This window comes from Jaculus jaculus, chromosome 2 (assembly GCF_020740685.1).
Source record: "Jaculus jaculus isolate mJacJac1 chromosome 2, mJacJac1.mat.Y.cur, whole genome shotgun sequence".
Taxonomy (NCBI): domain Eukaryota; kingdom Metazoa; phylum Chordata; class Mammalia; order Rodentia; family Dipodidae; genus Jaculus; species Jaculus jaculus.
The window spans coordinates 156,537,313-156,559,348 of record NC_059103.1 but is presented as its reverse complement, the minus strand read 5'-3'; the positions used below and the strand labels follow the sequence as shown (position 1 = coordinate 156,559,348).

Sequence of the window (22,036 nt, the reverse complement as noted above, 5' to 3'; positions counted from 1 at the left end):
AAATTATCCACAAAGACTTTAATCTGCTTGTGACTAAATAAATTCAATGATCGCTGGATAAAATAAAGTGTTAACTCTCATTTTATATAATTTATTACATCAACCATTTATTTGAACATTTTGTTCATTTTTAGGGCATACATTTATCATAAATTCATTGAGCTGGTTTGAGAACAATCTGATAGTATTTCCTTTACTTTCCCCTATCCTCTTACCCTCCTTTTCCTCCTTTCTCTTTTGTTATCATCACCCCTTTCTCTCTTTTCCCCTCTCCTCCTCTCCTCTCCTTATCTCCTTTTCCTTCCATTCCTCTCCTATCCCTTTCCTTTCTTCCCTTTCTCTCTTCTCTCTCCTCCCTTTCTGGTCCTTTTTTGTGGTACAGAGGATTGTCTCTAATGAAACAAGCATGCTTCACATGAGCTCTACAAATGAGCAACATCCCCAGTCCCTTAAATAATTTTTATATTCCAGTGCTCCAAATACAGTTTGTGCTCATAAAAGAATGGAAGAGAAAATTATGAGGAGTTAATATAACAATTTATTATAACAGTAGGTACTTAGTTTTATACTTTGAAAACTCTTTCTCTGAATTTTATTTGATGTGGCCCAATAATCCGAGGATCTCATTTCTTCTGACGAAGAACCAGCAGTCCTGGGGCTTCAGAGTCCTGTGTGCTGGACACCCAGCGTACTCAGATCCCATGAGTAGTTTGGGTTTTCCCCACATTAGGATGGGTTAACAGTGTGGCCCAAGACAATGTCTGAATACTGGAAAAAGCCAAACTGGAGGAATTTTTTTTGCAGAAAAGTGTGGTCATGGTAAAGCCTGCAAAGAGAAAAGATGGGAATATTAGTACTTTTCTCATCACTGTGACAAAATAGCCAGCAGAAGCCATTCCAGGGAGCAAAGGCTCGCTGTGGCTCCTAGTGTCAGAGGAGAGAGTCTATCAGAGCAGGGAGGGCACCGCACCCGGAATGGTGGGTCTGCGGCAGTGGGAGCTTCTGGTTCAGCTGCTTCGTGTCTTAGTAGAGCAGGAGACATAGGGCTCAGGCTGGCACCAGAAGCATAACCTTCAACCATCCTCTCCTACAGCCCTATTTACACCAGCCGGGCCTCACCTCTCAAAGTTTTCACAATCCCCCCTAGCTGCACTAAGACTTGAGGAGCAACCATTCAAAACACCAGAACCTGTTAGGGATGTTTCACATTCAAATCATAACAACGAAGAAAGCTGCCCTGGATGTAGAACGGGGGCCAAGTGTAAGGCATTGAGGATAAGGTTGAAAGTGGTTATAGTGGGAATTTGATTCAATGTGTGGTCTTGTAACTAGGAGCTGAAAAGTTTTGAGCCTGCATTCTCAAGTTTTAATTAATTTTCAATACGTTCACTTAAGCATATTAGTTAATATTTTATTAATCAAGGACAAAAAATTTTAACCAAGGAGGTAAAAATAAAATAGAAACTAATTTTCTTCCTGTATCTGCCCTTTTTAAATATATAATATGACACTGACTCATGGATACTCTCTGATTGTTCTCTATGGCTCAGGAATTCTGTAATTATTAACTCACGTTTGAATAAGTTTTGGCTGAATAACTATTTCCCCAGCACTCCAGTTACCGTATTTTCCGAAACTGTATTTTGAATGTTCGTTCATTTGGTGACATTTTAATGAGCTCTCCATGTCCCTTGCTGCACATATTTTATAATCCTCGCAAAAAGATTCAGTTGTTTGTCTAAGATGTTCTTTTGGAGAGGTCTAATTTAATCTTCATTTAAATGTATTTAAGCCCAGATAAGTGTGTCTAGATACAGAGCCAAATAGATGTCTAGCCAGAAACTAGATATACATCTTGCGTTAGCCCCAAAGTTGTATTGTCTAGACTTATAGGTTTGAGTATTTAATAAATATGTCCATGCATTTCATGACTTGTACTTTTGGAATGAATATTTTTCATATTTTGTTCACCTAAACTAATGAAAGAAAAAATAGTAATGTCTTTACTATTTTCGTTTTAATAAAATTCTAGGCAAATAACACTCTAAGACTGGAATATGTAGAATAAATGTATAGTCTGATTTTTCCTTATACAAGGACAAAAATAGATTATAATGATTCCCTTATCATTCAGCTATAACTTTAAAACCATAAGTCTGTTGTAAATTGTGCTTTATAGACATCAAATGTATGAGCAATTTTCTTATATATCTCTTTTGGAGGCCTGATGACCTGGGTTTGGTTCCCCAGTACCCATGTAAAGCCAGATGCACAAAGTGACACGTGCATCTGGAGTTCATTTGCAATGGTGAAGGCCCTGGTGTGCTCCCTATTTCTTTCTTTCTTTCTTTCTTTCTTTCTTTCTTTCTTTCTTTCTTTCTTTCCTTCCTTCCTTCCTTCCTTCCTTCCTTCCTTCCTTCCTTCCTTCCTTCCTTCCTTCTTTCTTCTCCTCACTCTCTCTCTCTCTCACACACACAGTGCAAAAAAATTAAAAAAACATTTTAAAAGAAGACGTTTTGGTAGGTAGCAAGAGCCCATTTGTCCCCATTTTCACAGTGCCATTATGAACTGCTACTATTGTACTTAAAGCATATACAAATGCAGCACACATTGGCAGACGAGGCACCTGGAATAAACAGGTAGTTTTTCACTTTGTCCTGAGTCACAGTTCTGCTACATGCTGTATCCCATTTTTTTTGTCAATAGTTTAGGATCAAGCAGGGCCTGATGTGTTTGCATTAAGACCCTTCAAGAAAATGCTTTGAGAACTTGCCCTTCCTGTTTGTCCCCTTCTCTCCCCTGGCTTTGCATGTGGATGTGTACTGAGTCAAGATTAAGCTTCAAATGGTGGGGGGGGGGCAGTTTATGATCTTTAATCTATTTCATTTCACACTCTAACTATTCTTTAAGTCCTGGGGACTCTGAGATGACGGAGGTGTGGCAAACACTAACCTGATATTGAGTAGTAAAATCCACTGCTGTACTTCATCCAATTTCTACAAACGTGATGTGGGAATTTCACAAAAAAACAGTAAGCTGCACTGATGCCTGGGAAGAATTTCATCCATTGCTTTGGAAAAGAAATTGCTTCTCCATTTTGCTACATTGCTGAAAAGGCTTTTGTTTGTTTGCTTTGACTCTCTCAAAAGTAGATGTGGGGAATGGAGAGATGTCTCAGTGGTGAAGGGGCTCACCTGCAAAGCCTAATGACCTGGATTTGACTGTCCAGTACCCACTAAAGCCAGATGCACAAAGTGTCACATGCATTTGAAGTTCCTTTGCTACAGACTCAGCATGCCCATTCTTTCTCTTTCTCTATTTTTGCTTTCAAGTAAATAAATAAATACATTATTTCAAACTTGTAGTCTCAACAAAACTTTATTAAGTTTGTAATTACAGAGAAAATTACTAAGCTTAAAAGGTCATGAATAGGAAACAGTATAGTTGAGTATAGTAGCACAACATAAAGGAATGTTTTCTGAAATCAAAAGACGTTCTAACTATAAATAATGGATAAGTCATTTCTCTTAGAATCATTTGAGAAGAGTTACTGATTTTAGTGCTTAATATGATAACATAAAAACATCTACAAAAACAAACCAAATAAATGATTTTTTGTTGTTGTTTTGAGGTAGGGTCTCATCCTAGCCCAGGCTGACCTGGAATTCATTATGTAGTCTCAGGGTAGCCTCAAACTCACAGTCATCCTCCTACCTGTGCTTCCTGAGTGCTGGGATTAAAGGTGTGTGCCACCACACCCAGTTATTTTTAATACTGAACTATTTTTAAATGCTAACTAATATCCAAATTGGATTTTGTGCTAGGCATGGTGGAACATGCCTTTAATCCCAGCACATGGGAGGCAGAGATAGGAGGAAGGCTGAGAATTGGAGCCACCCTGAGACAACATAGTGAATTCCAGGTCAGACTGAGATAGAACAACTCTACCTTGAAGAAACAAAAAAAAAAAAAAAAAAAAGCAGAATAACCATATACTACAATGACGTAGTACTCAAATTGCTTATTTGAAATCTTTTTTTGAATTTGGTAGGCATTGGAATCTTTAAGAATATGAATCAAAACATGTGTGTACTTCTATGTTCATTTCTTTTACTTATTTTTTTTTCTTTTTAGTTTTGGCCAAGTATTTCCTGCTTAGTGAAGTACATCATAGACAAGATGCTGATTTTTGGAGGCCAGTCATTCAATGTCAGCTGGCCAGACCTCATATCAACCGTAGGTAATCAGCATGGCTGCAATGGCTTTGGAGCATCTTCAGAGAACCTCATACAGAGGGCCTCTCACCACACTCAGAGTTCCAGATCTGCACAGCCTTTCAAGTCAGAAAATATCCGCAAATTAAAGCATATGTGGTCTAAAGGAATCCTAAGAATAGCAGAATCTCCTCTGTCTGCACTTTTGTAAGAAGACCACTTTGTCCAATGTCAAGGTAGACTCATTAACTTCATCAATACCATTAGGTTAAAAGTGAACATTTCATCATGTTAGCGTATGCTAAGGTTAAAGAACATGAGACTATACAATCACTGTTGGATATTGACCTTTTGCCTTTACCATCCATACACATACACACACACACACACACACACACACACACACACACACACACACACACACTGGGGGTTCCTTTTGTATTGTTGGGATAAAACACCTGATCAAATGCAGCTGATTGGAGGAAAGGGCTAATTTCGGTTTACAGTCTCAAGGGGAATCTTCATGATGGCAATGGAAAGCATTGCATGAGCAGAGGCTGGACATTATACTTTGCCACAGCAGGTAGAAGATAGCAAGAGAGTGGGCTGGCTCTGGCAAGAGAGAGTTGGCTATAGCATCCCAAAGTCTGCCCCCAGAAACTCACCACCTCCAACTAGGCTCCACCTCCTCAGTTGCCACCAGTTAGGGACCAAGCATTCAAAACACATGAGTTTATGGAGAACATCTGATTCAAATCAAACCTACAAATGATTAATAGAACAGTATGTAGTGTGTAGTAGATGAATTTGAGCAACTGGAAATAGTAAGTGAAGAAAATCTCAGAAGTTATAATTTTATAGGAATAAGGGATGAATGTGTGAAAAAATGATTACAGACACAGCAGAGCAGTCTTAGTTAGATTTGGAGAATAAATGTTTTTACCCTGATTATGGATTTTCATTTAAGATACATTATGTGCTATTAAAATGATAATAAAATAATATGTAAATTTTATTAACTTTCAAATATTTATGGAATGTTTCTAATTATGAGGTATATACAGATGTTAAAATGTAATTTCTGTTCATCAAATACTGAAACACAGGCTGGAGAGATGGCTTAATGGTTAAGCACTTGCCTATGAAGCCTAAGGACCCCAGTTCGAGGCTTGATTCCCCAGGACCCACGTAAGCTGATGCACAAGTTGGTACATGCATCTAGAGTTCGTTTGCAGTGGTTAGAGGCCCTGGTGTGCCCATTCTTTCTCCCTTTCTGTCTTTCTCTCTCTTTGCCTCTTCCTCTCTCTCTCTGTCGCTCACAAATAAATAAATAAATATAGACAAAAATATATTTAAAAAACTGAAATGCTAACTGTGAATAATCCGCAGGAAATGGGGACTTTGCAGAATCAGACAGCACAGATATTTTATAGCATTAGCATTCATTACTCTAAGACTTCACAAAAGGTATATGACCATCTTTCTTTTATGTTATACCTCTTTCTAGAATTATTTAATCAAAGTTTTTGATGACTGTACATATAGTCCATGACATAACTATAAGCAGTGCATCAAAATGGTTAAATTCAAGCTGATCTTAGTGGTAGTTCCCATAGGAACTATAGGAACCATAGCAGGAAGGAAACTGAGGGCTAAAGAGAAGCAACTAGGAACTGGGTGTACTGTGGAGACAGACATGGCCAGGGTAATGTTGGTCATGTGGGGTGTGGGTGTCACGAGGTATGGGAGCCTAAAGATGAGCTCCATGACAGCCCTGGAGTAACTAACCTGAAAAATGTATGGAAGACACTACCTCTGCCACTGCCTATGTGCCTATGCAAGCAACACGGGGGACATGGGAGTGTCCTGATCCTGGCACATTCCCTAGGTGGACATAAATATTGTCAGGTGGGAACTATGATGATCTGGTGAAAAATAGCTGGGATCCAGACGGGAAAATAATACCCAGTGAAAAGTATACTAGAGCCTCTGGTCCTTACATTGATGAGTTTTATTGTCTATTAATAGCAGGATTGCTGTCAAGTCATTGCTTCTGTTACTGCAGCAGACTTCCCACCAAAACAGAAGTAGAGAACATAAACCCAAGTGAAGAAAATTCACCAGGAAGACTTGTATAAAGAGTAGAGAAATGAAAACTGTCAGACATGTACATTTCAACTAACATATGAAGCACAACAAAAAATCTGCAATGATATAAGAAAGCAGGTGTCCCAAAGATAACAAGTCCTCAATTCTGGAAACCAAAGATAATGAAATAGCTGAAATGTCAGAAAAAGATTTCAGAGTCCTCTTTTTAAAGAAGTCCACCTACCACACATAGGACTAAACCATGCATATGAAGTTAGAAAATCGATTTTGGACCTAGATAAGAAAGTTAGCAAAGTGGAAGAGAAGGCCAGCTGTATGAAGGAGAAATTCCAAAACATTGACCAAGGATGTAGAGATTGTATAAAAGAACAAAATGAAAATACTGGAAATGAAATAGTCAAATAGAAAATTCTGAAAAGTATCATAAGCAGATAAAACTAGACAGAACAAAGAATTTCAAGGATGGAGTGTCAACAAGTCTAAGAAACAGCATATTCAGACATATGTAAAGAAAAAAGTAAATAATCTTGACAAAAATTTCCTACATTGTATCTATGGATTATTCCAATAATTGTATAAGCATAGTAAACAAACAATTCATTAATTAAGGTCACTCATTGTATTAGCATAATAACAGAATGCTAGTTAATGATAAATAATCAAATTACTTTGTTTTAATATATTTTCTGCACTTATATTTATTTTCTTCCTATGCAATATATAGATATGAATACATATAGATGAAATAGCTATTTGTGTGATTAATAAAAATGAAAGTGAGGGTTAGAGAGATGGCTCAGCATTTAAGGCACTTGCTTGCAAAGCTTAAGGACCCAGTTTGATTCCCCAGCATTCATGTAAGCCAGATGTAGAAGGTGGCATATGTGTCTGGAATTTCTTTGCTTGGCTGGAGAACCTGGTGTGTCCATTCTCTCTCTCTCTCTCATAAGTGAATAAATAAATAAAATGTTTTAAAAAATGAATGTGGCTGGAGAGATGGCTTATCAGTTAAGGCACTTGCCAGCAAAGCCAAAGGATCCAGGTTTGATTCTCCTATACCCATGTAAAGCCAGTTGCACAATGTGACACATGTCTAGAGTTCATTTGCAGTTGCTGGAGGTCCTGGCACTCCCATTCTCACTTTCTCTCATAAATAATTAAAATATCAAAAATATGAATGGGTGATGTAAATACTTCCTCTTTATTTTCTTATGGTGCTGGTGATTAAACACAGGGCCTTGTATGTGCCAAGCATCACTATCATTCAGCTATGTCACCAGTAATATCATCTTTATAAACTGCAAGCATCAGACTACAGGTTAATTCCTTTCAAGAAGAGTGAACATTTACAAATTAGTAAAACAAATACTATCAAAGTTGGCTAATATTTCAACAGATGGTTCATTAAAAATACATATGAAAATACATACATAAAATGATGTTTCATGCATCGTTTGTAAGTAATAATTGAAATACAGTGACAGTATTTTTTCACCTATCAGATTGAGACTATTTGCAGCTTGAACTTCTCATGGGGGAATGTGTGAGCAAGTAGAAACTTGCTGCTGCCACTTTATTAGAGTGAGGGTCAGTTTGACAGCAATATTTATTAAATTAAAAATGTATTCACTCTTGAATTAATAGTACCATTTCTAGATATTTGTCTTATTCTTGGTAAAATGTGAAAATGTATATCAAAAATATGCAAAACATTATGATTTACATAAACCGGAGTCACAAGTAAATGCCTTTCAACAGGGCATCTCCCAGTTGTTACACCTAAGCAAAAGGCTTCCACTTATGTAGCTATTAAAATGGTGCAGTAAAACTGTATTTTCTGTCATAAGTAGATCATTGGTTTAAATTTAAAAAAAAAAAAAAACAAAAAACAACAGCTAGAAAAAAAAAGACAGATTGCAGAGGAACAGTATGATATAACATTTTGTAAGCCACAAAATATGTTCAGAACCTTGAAAGATTACTTAGAACTTGACTGAAATACAGATTATTTACTAAGATAAGTAGTTTTGGGCAGGAGGGAAAGGTTTGCTTTTCATTTTACACCTATTTCTGAAGCATTTTGTTATATCTGCCATATGTCTACAGTGAAAAAGAAATCCAATTAAAGGTACAAGTGGGCGGGGCTGGGGAGATGGCTCAGCTGTTAAGGCGCTTGCTTGCAAAACCTAAGCACCTGAGTTTGATTCCCCAGTACCAAGTAAAGCCAGAAGCACAAACTAGTGCGTTCATTTTGGAGTTCATCTGTTCTCTCTGTCTCTGTCTGTCTTTCTCTCTCCATTTGCAAATAAGTAGATAAATAAAAACATGAGAAAAATGCAAGTGACAGGAGGGAAATAATTGATAAAGAAGAAGCTTGAATAAGCAACAAGGATTACAGATTGTCTATATTTTAATTATTTGCTGCAAGAAATTCTCAGGATACAAAACACAACAAAATTTATAAAGATAGATTTTTTTTTCTTAAAACAATTAGAAGTTCAAAGGCAGGACTCCTTGACTGATCTCTAGGGGACATCGAGTGCAGTCAAGAAACATGGCCTTAGATAAGTCGAGCAGGGCTAGGAAGATTTGTCCAACCTAAGGTGTCAAGACAGGAAGTTTGGAATTCAGGGAAGCTGCCTGAGGCCAGGGGCCCAGGAGAAACTCAGTCAAGTCGTCCCGGGAGAGGAAGACCATAAATCCTAGTCTACACAAAGGATTTGGCACTGAACCGCAGTCCTCATAGTGACAATGGTACCATTAGTGAGACCGCCTGAAGGGTGGAAAGTCTTGACTCCTCCCATGTTTCTAAGTCCTGGACAATGTGGGCCAAGTTGTATTTAATTTAAAAACCTCAGAACATGGTAGTCCACATGTAGCTGACACTCAGTGTTTGAAGATGAACTGTGAACTGCACTCTCTATTCCCTTCCCCCATAGTGCCTTGCTCAGTTTCAAAAACTCCCACTGTAAATCTTCTCAATGAGTTGGCCATTTTCAGTGGTGAGTGAGGTGGGAGGTGGAACTGAATAGTCATAATGAGGGAAGGGTATGAAATGCTAGCAGGTTATACAATGGGAACTTTCATTAATAGAATTATTAATCCACTTTCCAGCTAAGAATTCTTCGACCCTCACCAAGTGTCCCTCTAGCACTGAAGACTTTCAATGGAAGGTTGTTATTGGTTTTTCTCTTCTCCTCAGCCTTTGTAACTTTCTAACATATCTGCTTTGCATTTAGCTTTTTCTCTGATAAATTCATAGTCATTTCATAGGTGTAATTTTCTTGTTAATGTGCCATGAATCTTTTATATTTTAATTTGCCCCAGAATGGAATCCAGAATTCTACTTATTTCTCTATCCTAAAACTAACAACTAAGTCAATTAACCAATTGCATCATTGTTCTAGGTTTTGACTTTTAATAAAAAAGATGTTGAGCCGGGCATGGTGGCGCATGCCTTTAATCCCAGCACTCGGGAGGCAGAGGTAGGAGGATTGCCATGAGTTCAAGGCCACCCTGAGACTCCATAGTGAATTCCAGGTCAATCTGGGCCAAAGTGAGACCCTACCTCGAAAAACCAAAAAAAAAAAAAAAAAAAGATGTTGATAGTTCTGCTAATTAGTCCTATCAGTGCCGTGAACTCCTAGGAGAAAAGGTTGTGGTTCTATACATTTTGGCATGATTCTACCATCTTCTGTTGGAATTGAGTATCGCAACCCAATTTCTTCTAGATTTCCAAATATGTTAGCATGATTAGATTGAACAAATCATCAAGATTATTTTATAATATGCCATTAAAATTAATGTTAACTTTATATATTGATTATTTTATAAATTACTCCTATTTCCTTGTTTTAAAAAATATTTTATTTATTTATTTATTTGACAAATAGAGAGAGGCAGGTAGAGAGAGCAAAAGAATTGGTACATTAGGGCCTGTAGCCACTGAAAAGGAACTCCATACACAAGTGCCATTTTGTGCATCTGGGTTTACATGGATACTTGGAAATTGAACCTGGGTCCTTAGGCATTGATTTGTTGAGGCAAATCACTATTCTAGAGGCAGCACTGGGTTTGGTCTCCTCAGGAGGTCCTGAGGGAGAACCTGTTCTACGCCTGTCTCCTTGCTTCCTGTGACTGCTGGCAATCCTTGGCTTAGAACTGTCCTCCAATTTCTGCTTCATTATTTACTTGGTCTTCCCCTCTGTGTGTCTGCTTGCCTGCCTGCCTGTCTGTCTGTTTGTCTCTTTATCTCTACTAGTGATAAAACCTAAGGCCTTGAACATAACACTAAAGTATACACCCATTCTTCTTCTCTATCTTTTGTGGGATGCTTAATAAACTTAGGGCCCATCTTAACTCAGGGTTGTGTTGTCTATTCATCTTTACCTTAACTATGTTTGAAAAAAACAGACATGCCAAATAAGGACATTAGTTCTGTTTTGCACATTGCTTTTAGGGGTCACAATGCAACTGTGTTAGTTTTGTATTGCTATGACTACAATAACTGACAGAAACAGCAGTCCTGCCCAAGTTAGTAAAGACAAAACTAGCCAAGAGATCATCAAGGAGGGAACGGCAGTGGTTTGATTCAGGTGTTCCCCATAAACTTAGGTGTTCTAAATGCTAGGTTCACAGCTGATGGAGATTTGGCAATTAATACCTTCTCAAGGTAGTGTATTGTTGAGGGCAGGCTTATGGGGATTATATCCAGCTTCCCCTTACCAGTGTTTGGCACACTCTCCTCTTCCTGTTGTCTACCTTAGTTTGGCCAGGAGGTGATGCCCAACTTCTGCTCCTGCCATCATTTTCCCCTGCCATCACGGAGCTTCCCTTTGAGTATTTTATCCAAAATAAACCTTTTTTCCCACAACCAGTTCTTGGTTGGGTATTTTCTGGCAGCAAAACTGATTGTAACAGTAAAATAGGTACTAAGAGTTGGGTTGGCTGCTGGACACCTTACTGTGTGGCTTTGGCCTTTTAGACCTCATTTGCAAAAGGAATGTGGAAGGATTTGAAATCTTGGCCTAAGAGATGCCTTGCAGTGCTGTAAGTACAGCTTGATGGACTCTTCTGGTCAGAGTTGAAAGACCTGAACGCAATAAGAACTATGGACTGTGATGTTTGACTTATGAGGGTAAGAAACAGCTTTGTCTGGACTAGGTTAAAAGCAGTTTGTGTGAGAGGCTGGCTGTTATAACTATGTAATGAGAAGTTGTGCAAGGTTGCATTACATAAAAATGAACTGGTGTGAGCAGAGGGATGTGGAACAGAAAAATTAAAATCTTTGGGTGAAACTTCTGCCTGTTCAGCTAAAATTAAGAGATTATAACTATCGAGATTGGGCCAGCTGACCTACATTGGAACAACAAAAAGAATGCATGCAGTCTTTTGAAGGGTCTGGGATGCTGAAAGAATGCTCTATTCTTCAAAGTCTCCTTTATTCACCCTTAGATTAAGAAATTGGTATCTCACCTGGTATTATAAAGTATAAGAAATGCATGAAAGAGAGGGTCATTGAATTTGCAACATGTTCTTGTGTTTTGGCAATGGCTATGGTCAGTGTGTAGCAGGTTTGCTGAATTGCCTGCAAAGCGACCCAATGGAGCCATGAGGATGAACTGTGTGTTTCAGTGGAGATGCTGGGACCATGAGAGGGCTACTAAGGAGAGCTACCAACCCAGGACTATGAGTAGCCTAGCTCCAGGGGCAGAACTGGAACTCCAGAGACTTGTTGCTGGTTGGAATTATCAAACTTGGTGATTTGTCCCTGTCTAGAGTTGCTGGACTTGGAGCTACAGTTTTAGTTTTCCCTGTTTAAATCTTGTATTGCTTGACTATGTTGTTGCTATGCCCAATGCCATCTTTTGAGATGTTAATGTTTATTCTATGCATTATAGGCTTTGGGAGACTTTTTGGTATTATGGTTTGATTAATAGATCTTAGATTATGGGAATGTTTGAACATCTTTAAGATTGATAAAAAACTATGGGGACTTTTAAAGATGCACTGAATGCATTGCATTTTACATCATGGATGGCTATCAGTTTATGGGGGCCAAGGGCAGAATGTGGTGGTTTGATTCAAGTTTCCCCATAAACTTAGGTGTTCTGAATGCTAGGTTTCCAGCTGATGGTGATTTGGGAATTGATGCCTCTTGGAGGCAGTGTATTGTTGAGGGAGGGCTTATGGGTGTTATAATCAGCTTACCCTTGCCAGTGTTTGGTGCACTCTCCTGTTGCTATTGCACACCTGATGCTGGGCAGGAGGTGATGTCCAACTTCCTCTCATGCCACCATTTTCCTCTGCCATCGTGGAGTTTTCCCTCTAGTCCGTAAGCCAAAATAAACCTCCCCCCGCCCCAAGCTGCTCTCAGTCGCATATTTTCTGGCAGCAGTGTGAACCTGACTGCAACAGGAACCATCTTCACAAGTCAGGGAGACAAGATACAAACAAGGCAAGTTAGGTTAGATACAAACTTATTCCAAAAGGCAACAACTGGCTGATTTCAAATGAGGCAATACAATACAGCCAATTCCTTAGGTTTGATCTGAAAATGCAAATTAAACTTCCCTTATCATGGTATGTTGTTAAAGAAAAAATCATGGGGGCTGGAGAGATGGCTTAGAGATTAAGGCAGTTGCCTGAGAAGCAGACCTAAGGACCCGGGTTCGATTCCCCAGTATCCACATAAGCCAGACACACAAGGTAGCACATGTGTCTGGAATTTGTTTGCAGTGGTGGGAGGCCCTGGTGTACCCATTCTGTGTGTGTGTTTGTATATGTGTCTCTTTCATTGTCTCTCTCTTCTTCTTTCTCTCTGTTAAATAAATCTATAAACAAACTAATAAATAAGTAAAAGCATAGGGAGGGGAATTCAAAACCCATCCTAGCAAGGATATCGTATGGATTTTTTAGATTTGATGTACATGTACAACAAATGATCTCTTTTTTTATGTTAGGGTTAATTTTTGTCACTGTTGATTATTTTTTCCATGGCAGGTTCTCACTTTAGCCAAGACTGGCCTGGAAATCACTCTGTGGTTCCAGGATGGTCTTGAACTTATAGCAATACCAAAACCTCAGATTCCTGAGTGCTGGAACTAAAGGAGTACACTTGCTTACTTTTTATTTTGTTTCTCTTTTCGTGCATCTTTAAAAAATTATATATATATATATATATATATATATATATATATATATATATATATATATATATGGGCTCATGATGGTTTTGTTTGTGGTTGCATATTTTTCAGTTGGATTATAGGATTATTCTGAATTTTTACCAGCCCATTTTACTATTATTATCTTTATACTTCTCACATACAACTCATATTTTTCCTGTCTTTCAGACTTTTTCTCCTTATTTCTTCCTCCTTATCCTCCATAAACACAAACTTCCATAGCATTGACAACCTCTAGTACCTGTGGAACTTAAAAGTATCCCAACTTTTCTCTAAAAGATTCCACCAAAATGGACTTTTTCAAAGTTAATACAGAACTAGGATGAGAACTACATTCTAACCATCCCACATTCCTACCACTTCTAAGTAGTCAAAGTTCCAGTATTCTCCACACAAAACTTGCTTTTCATCCACCAATATTAACTAAATTCTAAGAGACAATTGTTGTTAATTTGCTATTAAACAGGCATATTCATCAACACTGGTGATGTGGCCTCTAAGAAACACACCTCTCCACAAAAGACAGAGGCTATGTTAGAGCAAAAGGACAAATTGTTATCTCAAGCAAAAGGGGCAAGAAAATAAGCAAGTGCCACTATTCAAATATCTGACAAGATAGATTTTAACATTAGCCAGAGAGATAAAAATGCTCACTTTATACTGTGTAAGGAAAATATCCAATCAAAGAACATTTAAAGGGCTGAAGAGATAGCTTAGTGGTTAATGTGCTTCCCTGCAAAGCCAAAGGACTCAGGTTTTATTCTCCAGGATGCATGTAAGTCAGATGCACAAGGTGGCACAAACATCTGGAGTTTGTTTGCAGTGGCTAGAGGCCCTTGTGCGCCCATCCTCCCCCTCTCTTTTTCTCTCTGCTCTTTTTCTCTCTCTACCTCTTCCTCTCTCTCTCAAATAAATAAACTAAATAAAAAATGACACTTACAATTCTAAATATATAAGCACAAAATACGAGTACATGCAATTTTATTAAATAAACATTACTAGATGTAAAATCACAGATTATGCCCAATATAGTAGTAGTGATTGGCTACAATACTCTACTTTTACCAATTAACATGTTATCCTGAAAAATAAGTAGATAAGGCTCTGGATTAAATGTCATCATACAGGTAGTAGACCTAACATATGTCTATAGAATATTCCATATAAATGTTGCAGAATACACATTCTTTGCAGTAACATATGGAACCTTCTCTAAAACAGATCAAATAATAGAACACAAAGCAAATATTAACAAATGTGGGAAAATTGAAGAAATTCCTTGTGTTTTGTCTCATCACAATAGAGTAAAACTATAAATCAATAGCAACAGAGACTATATAATATACACAAACTCATGGAAAGCAAACAACACACTATTTAATGAAAAACTGGTCATTGAAGGATCAAAGAAGGAAATCTAAAACTTCTTAGAATGAAATGGTAATGAAAATGTAACAAAACAAAGCCAAAGGCATTCCTAGGAGGAAAGTTTAGAGCTCAAGTATCTATATTAAGAAATAAGAGAAATATCTAATAAACAAATTGATACATCCTAGAGCTTTGAATAAAGAAGAAAAAACCAAACCAAAAATCACTGAAATATTAAGATTAGGTCAGAAATTAGTGAAATAATAAAAATATTATAAAGAATCTCTGAAATGAAGAGATGGCTCTTTGAAAGGATAAATAATATTGGCAAACTCTTAATGAAACTTGAAAGAGAGAGAGAGTTTGAGAACAAAATTAAGGATGAAAATGGAACCATTACAACAATTATGAATGAAATTCAGAAAAATCACAAGGACATATGATAAAGAAAAATACTGTACTAAATTTAAAAGTCTAAAGGAAATGGATAGATATGTATTACCTGCTAAAACCAAGCCAAGATTATGTGAGCCATTGAGACAGACATATAACAACCAATGACACTGACTAAGTTATAATAAAATATCCATCCCAAAAGATATGTTCATAACTGGATGGACTCAGAGTGAATTTTACCTGGCTTTTATAAAAATCCAACACAATGCATTTCAAAGTATTACATAAAATAGGAAAGAAAACGCTAAGCTACTTTTATGAAGCCAGTATTATTCTGATGCCAAAACCAGATAAAAATACAACAAAAAGGAAATTGTGGATCAATCTCCTTTATGAACAAAGGTGCAATCATTCTAAGAAAACTCTCAAACTGTATACTTGAAGACATCAAAAGGATCAGTCTCCAAGATCAAATGGGTTTGACTCCAAAAATGCAAGGATGGATCAACAAATGGAAATTGATAAATGTAATACAGCATACCAATGGGCAGAAGGACAGATCATTTTTATAGATTCAGAAAAGGCATGTGATGAAATCAACACCTGTTCTTGATAAAATTCCTGAATAAACATGGAATTGAAGGAACACATTTCAACATAGTAAAGGCTACCCATGATAAACCTATATCCAACATTATAGTGCATGGACTTAAACTTAAAGCATTTTACTGAAATCAGGTATAAGACAAGGATTTCCACTTGATCAACTAATATCCATATAGTCCATAAAGTCTTAGAACAATATCAGCAGAGATGGAAATTAAAGAAATACAAATAAGAAAGGAACAAGTCATATTATCCTCATTTGAGATGATATGATTCAATATAATAGATATCCTAGAGACTTTACAAGAATTTGATATAGCTGATAAACACTTTTGCCCAAAGAGAAAGATACAAAAGTAACAAGTAGCAATTAGTAGCCTTCCTATATACCAATTACAAACCTTCTGTGACTGCAATCAGAGAAATAATTGTACTCACAACTACCTAAAAATAGCTTGGAATAAGACTAACTAAGAAAGAGAAAAAACTCTACAATTTAAACTTTAATGCACTCAAAAGAAATTGAAGGAGACACTAGGAAATATAAAGACACTTTATGCTCATAAATTTGAAGAATCAATATTGTGAAAATGGCTATTTGACCAAAAGCAATCCACAGATTTAATTCAATTCCTATTAAAATTATCATGCCATGCCTCAGTGAAATTAAAAAAAAAAGAAAGAAAGAAGGAAAAAAAAACCCACAACCTTACATGCTTGCTTGAAAAGCCTGCCAGCCTGTATTCAATTCCCAAACCACCCAAACAAGCCAGATTCATAAAGTGGTGCAAGTGTCTGGTGCTTATTGATGTCAGCAAGAGGCCCTGGCCTGCCCTTTACCCAAGATACCACATTGAAATAAATGTTTGTTTGTTTTTTTTTTAATCTTGCAATTTATTTATTTATTTATTTATTTTGGTTTTTTGAGGTAGGGTGTCATGCTGGCCCAGGCTGACCTGGAATTCACTATGTAGTCTCCGGGTGGCCTCGAACTCAGGGTGATCCTCCTACCTCTGCCTCCTGAGTGCTGGAATTAAAGGCATGTGCCACCACGCCTGGCTTTTGCAATTCATCTTTAAGTACAAAATATCTGAGATATCTAAGCAATCCTGAGCAACAAAAAATTAGGCTGGAGTTATCACCATACCTAGTTTTAAGGTATATTTACAGAGCTGCCGTATCAAAAATTGGGTATTAGTGACACAAAAACAGGCATGGTAGATGAATGGGATGTGATATGAGATCCATATGTGAACCTAGACAGTCACAGCGATCTTATTTTGAGAAAAGTGCCAAAAAGTAACTCACTGGAGAAAAGACAGCCTACTTAGCAAATAGTACTAGGAAAATTGGATATCTATTTATAGGTGAGCAAAACTATGTCTTTCTCTCTTTCCATGCACAGGAATAAGCTCAAAGTGGATCAAAGACATAATGTTTGACCTTAAAGTCAAACTGCTAGGGAAACACTTCAAGTTATAGTCAAAGGTAAGTACTTTCTGAACAGAATTTAACTTGATTTCGTGACCTCATGAAATTAAAGAGCTTTTTATTCAGCAAAGGTAACTGTGAACAGAGCAAAGAGGCAGCCTACAGAATTGGAGAAAATCTTTTCCAGCTAGGCATCTGAGGGAAGATTATTATCTGGAATATACAGAGAACTAAAAAAAAAAAAAAAAAAAAAAAACCTGAGCAATAAGAAATCAATGAATTCAATCAAAAAATAGACTATGTGCCAGGCATGGTGGTGCATGCCTTTAATCCCAGCACTCAGGAGGCAGAGGTAGTAGGATCACGGAGAGTTCGAGGCCACCCTGAGACTACATAATTAATTCCAGGTCAGCCTGGACCAGAGTGAGACGCTACCTCGAAAACCAAGGAAAAAAACAAAAAACAAAAAAAGACTATGTAACTGAACAAAGGGTTCTCCAAAGAAGAAATAAAAATGGTTTAAAACAGTGTTCAATATCCTTATCCATAAGGGAATAGGGAAATAAAACTAATTTGAGATTCTATCTCACTCAAGTCAGAATAGAGAACTATGGGTTCCTGGGTTCTTGGGCCGGCTGTGGTCCCGCAAAGGTGTCCCAGGCAACTGGGATGGTGACCCACAAAAGTAAAAATCTTTTAGGAGATAGATTCAGTGAACAACTCTCTCAGTTTATTGACTGGGAAATGGGTTTATAAGCATCTGAGGGCAGGGGGAGGGTCCTAAAAGGATTGGATGTACAAGGTTCATTGCTGATGCCTAATTAGCATATGGGACATTCATTCCAGCTCATAGGCTATTGTGTGGGGGGGGTTCAGGTGATCTAGGGTCTTGGGGGAATGGACTGATAAGGCAGATAAGAAGTTTCCTAGGCAATGGCAAAAGGTCAGAGGGCTGTGGACAAACCCTAAGTTCAGGTGTGCAGGGCTTGGAGAGGGAATGGCTTCCTGCAGCCTGGGGATCCTTAGCTGAGCCTGACAGCTCAGGCCCCTCACCTGAAGGCTCCAGCCAGTGCCTGGGAGTGCCTGAAAACTCCCCTTTTGTTTTTATAATGGGACAATCTCATCCCAAAAAAGTTCTTTATAATTTACCATTTAGGGCTGGAGAGAGGACTTAGCAGGTAAGTGCTTACCTGTGAAGCCTAAGGATCACAGTTTGAGGCTTGAATTCCCAGGACCTATGTAAGCCAGATGCACAAGGTGGCACATACATCTGGAGTTAATTTGCAGTGGCTAGAGGTCCTGGGACACCCATTCTCTCTGTCTCTCTGTCTGCCTGTCTGTCTCTCTCTCTCTCTCTATCACTGGCTTGCTCTGTCTGTCACTCTCAAATAAATAAATAAACAAAAAGTTAAAAAATATAATTTACCATAGGTCCAGATAGAGTTAGGTGGTGTATGAGGACCTGATTAGTAGCAACTTTAGCAATATTAGTTATTTGTTATCTGAGAAATGTGATGAGATGGGAGCTACAAGCAATAGGGTTCCTATAGTAAGGAGGGGGCTAAGGAGAAGCCAAGTAACTAAAGGGTTAGAGAACCAGGTAGTGGGGTCCTCAGGCTTATAGCAGTCAAGCAGCTTAACATTTGGTTCATTAACAAAAAAAAAAAAAAAAAAAAAAAAAAAAAAAAAAGACAATTTTATGTCATTAATACCACTAACACACTTGGAAATGATTTTATTAGGAGTAACTAAAGCTAATTTTGTTGTTATGTTAAGGCAGGCTGGCCTAGAAGTCAGGTCAGTTGCCTCCTCCTGTTAAGTAACAGGAAATTACAATCTTGTTTATTTTAAAATACCTGAAAAATTATAAGTCACCACTTTACAGAGAATTCTGTTGCTATCAACAATCCTCTATGTAAGTTGAAGTTTCCTAAAACATAAACTCAGTAATTATATTTATGATATCATGTAACAAAGTATGGCATTATTTACGTAAAACTTCATTTCACCATAGACTTTAGTTAAACGTGACTTTTTTCTCTGTCTTGCCGCTGCTTGGTGCCAGCGCTGTGGTGGCTGGGCGGGGCATGTATATACCTTTAGATCAGCCCCGCCCAGCGCCGGGACACTCACCTGGGGGCCGATCTTGTACACATGGGAATTATGGCCTAGATGACTGCCAGCTGAGTCCGGTTACCCGAAGAGGAATGAAGGGGGGGGGGCGTGGGACCATTGGGGGCTGCTGGAAAAAGAGGCATTCCCTGGAACTGCTGGGGAGCAGCTGGGAAAGGAGGGGGTTCTGTGACCATCGGGGGAAGGAGGCTGAGACATGGTGCCTGCAGGGGCCCGGGCGCCATTGTCTGGGAACATGTGAGTCCACAGACCGACCCAAGCTGCTCTGGAGTGCTTGCAAAGCTGGCTTGCAGTTTCGCCACTAAAAGAGAGTGAAGGGAAATTTCCTTCCTGAACTTTTTTGTTTTCTAGCCAGATAAGCTCTGCGGGTCCATGTGGCCACATAGATGCCCAACAATCATCCAGGGGGCAACCTGGAGGATTTCCTCAAATGAGACAGCATCCCTCTGGGAGAGCTTAATTACCTTAACTTTCAGGATAGCCCATAATCTACAAATCTGTGATTCCTTTTGCTGGGAGACAATATTAAAGTAAAGGAGGAAAAAGAGAAAAATAGCTTCCATCTGATGGAGGAAAGAGAAAATAGAGTTTTTGCCAACATACCCCTGGCTGTCAGGGTCCAGGCAGAAGATGGCAGGCCTTCAGTCAATAACAAAGAGTGGCCTCGGCCAAGAGATGTCAATTGCCACCTCATCATGTCTGGTCCCTTGTGATGGTGTGAACCGAAAATAAAGGAGAAAAAAGAGAAACCTTCCAGCCCTCAAAAACACAGAGGCAAGGCCACGTGCGCTAATGTCTCCCACTCTCTGGGAGAGCACTCACCTACCCTGTCCATCTCACAGGGTCCCTGTTAAAGCGCCAGCTGTGGGTTCCTGGGTTCTTGGGCTCCTGCAGTCCCCCAGATGTGTCCCAGGCAACCAGGATGGTGAGCACACAAAGTAAAAGACTTTCAGGAGATAGTTTCAGTGAACAGCTCTCTCGGTTTATTGACAGGGAAATGCGTTTATAAGCATCTGAGAGTGGGGGAGGGTCCTAAGGTGATTGGATGTACAAGGCTCATTGCAGATGCCTAATTAGCATATGGGGACATTCATCCCAGCATGTAGGCAATGGTGGGGGGCGGGTCAGGTGATCTAGGGTCTCAGGGGCATGGACTGTGAAGGTGCTGGCTGATAAGGAGTTTCCTCGGCAACTGGCCAAAGGTCACAGGGCTAGAGGCAAAGCCTAAGTTAAGTTTTAACGGGGTTGGAGAGGGAATGGCTTCCTGTAGCCTGGGCATCCTTAGTCATGCTTGGTAGCTCAGACCCCTCTCCTGAAGGCTCTGGCCTGTGCCTGGCAGTGCCCGACAGATAGCATCAAGAAATCAAATAACAACAGATGTTGTCAGTGACATGGGTAGAGGAACTCACTGTTGGTGAGTATCCAATCTGGTTTAACAATTATGGATACTGATGTGTAAGTTCCTCAAAAAGCTAAATAATAGCTACCTAGTTATATCACTTCTGGGCACTCCAGTCTATGTATCACTCCCGTCTCTGCTTCGGAGACACTTGCTCTGCCACGTGTCCTGCTGCTCTACTCAAAATAGTTAGGAGGTGGAATCAGCCTAGATGCTCACCAATTGATGAGTGGATAATGAATTTGTAGTACATGTACACAATAGAGTTTATTGAGCTGCAAAGAAAATATAAAAATTTCAGGAAAAATTATAGATCTGGGAAAGATTATACAAAATGAGGTAACCAAGCTCAGAAGGTCAATGCTGCAAGCTTCACTCCATATTCAGATAATAGCTTTAATTTTCTCTCTCTTCCTTCTCCTTCTCCTCCTCTTCCCCCTCCTCGTCCTCCTCCTCGTCCTCCTCCTCCTCCTCCTCCTCCTCTTCCTCCTCCTCCTCCTCCTTCTCCTTCTTCTTCTTCTTCTCCTCTCTCTCTCTCTCTCTCTCTCTCTCTCTCTCTCTCTCTCTGTCTCTCTCACTCTCTCTCTCTCTCTCTCTCTGTGTGTGTGTGTGTGTGTGTGTGTGTGTGTGTGTGTAAGGTAGAGTAAGTCAATGGAGGCTTGTAAGCTGGAATGGAGCCATGCAAGGCAGAGAAAAATAGGTTTCACAGGAGGGAAGGAGGGATAGTAAAATATATGTGACATGAAAGTAGAGGAAAGTAATAATGAGAGGGAAAGTTTAAGTTGGAATAAGGACAGGAAAAAAATAGAAAAAGTAAGTGATGGGAGAGGAAATAAAATGTAAGGATGTATGAGTAAGCCATAAGGAAATCTACTACTTAGTAAACCAATACAAAATATGTTTTTCCTTTTCAATATTTTATTTATTTGTTTATAAACAGAGGGAATGAGACAGAGAGAGAGAAAATGGGATCTCCAGGGCCTCCTGCCACTGAAAACAAACTCCAGACCTATGCACCACTGTATCTGGCTTTATGTGGGAACATGGAAAATGAACCCAAGCCATCAAGTTTTGCAAACAAGTGCCTTTACCTGCTGAATTTCTCCACCACCCATAAAGTATAATTTTTTAAGAGAGTATCTGAACAAAATTTACCTACATGCTCCCAGAATCATAGGTTTCAACAAGGCTGG

General features: G+C 38.7%; 1 long non-coding RNA gene across 1 annotated transcript; it reads right to left on the bottom strand.

The window, feature by feature from the left end:
• Nucleotides 1–518: 518 nt before the first annotated feature.
• LOC123458860 lies at nucleotides 519–20,430 on the bottom strand. The gene is made up of 2 exons (XR_006635814.1): nucleotides 20,271–20,430; nucleotides 519–826 (listed from the first exon to the last, which is right to left on the bottom strand). It is a non-coding gene; the product is annotated as an uncharacterized LOC123458860 (long non-coding RNA).
• Nucleotides 20,431–22,036: the final 1,606 nt, after the last annotated feature.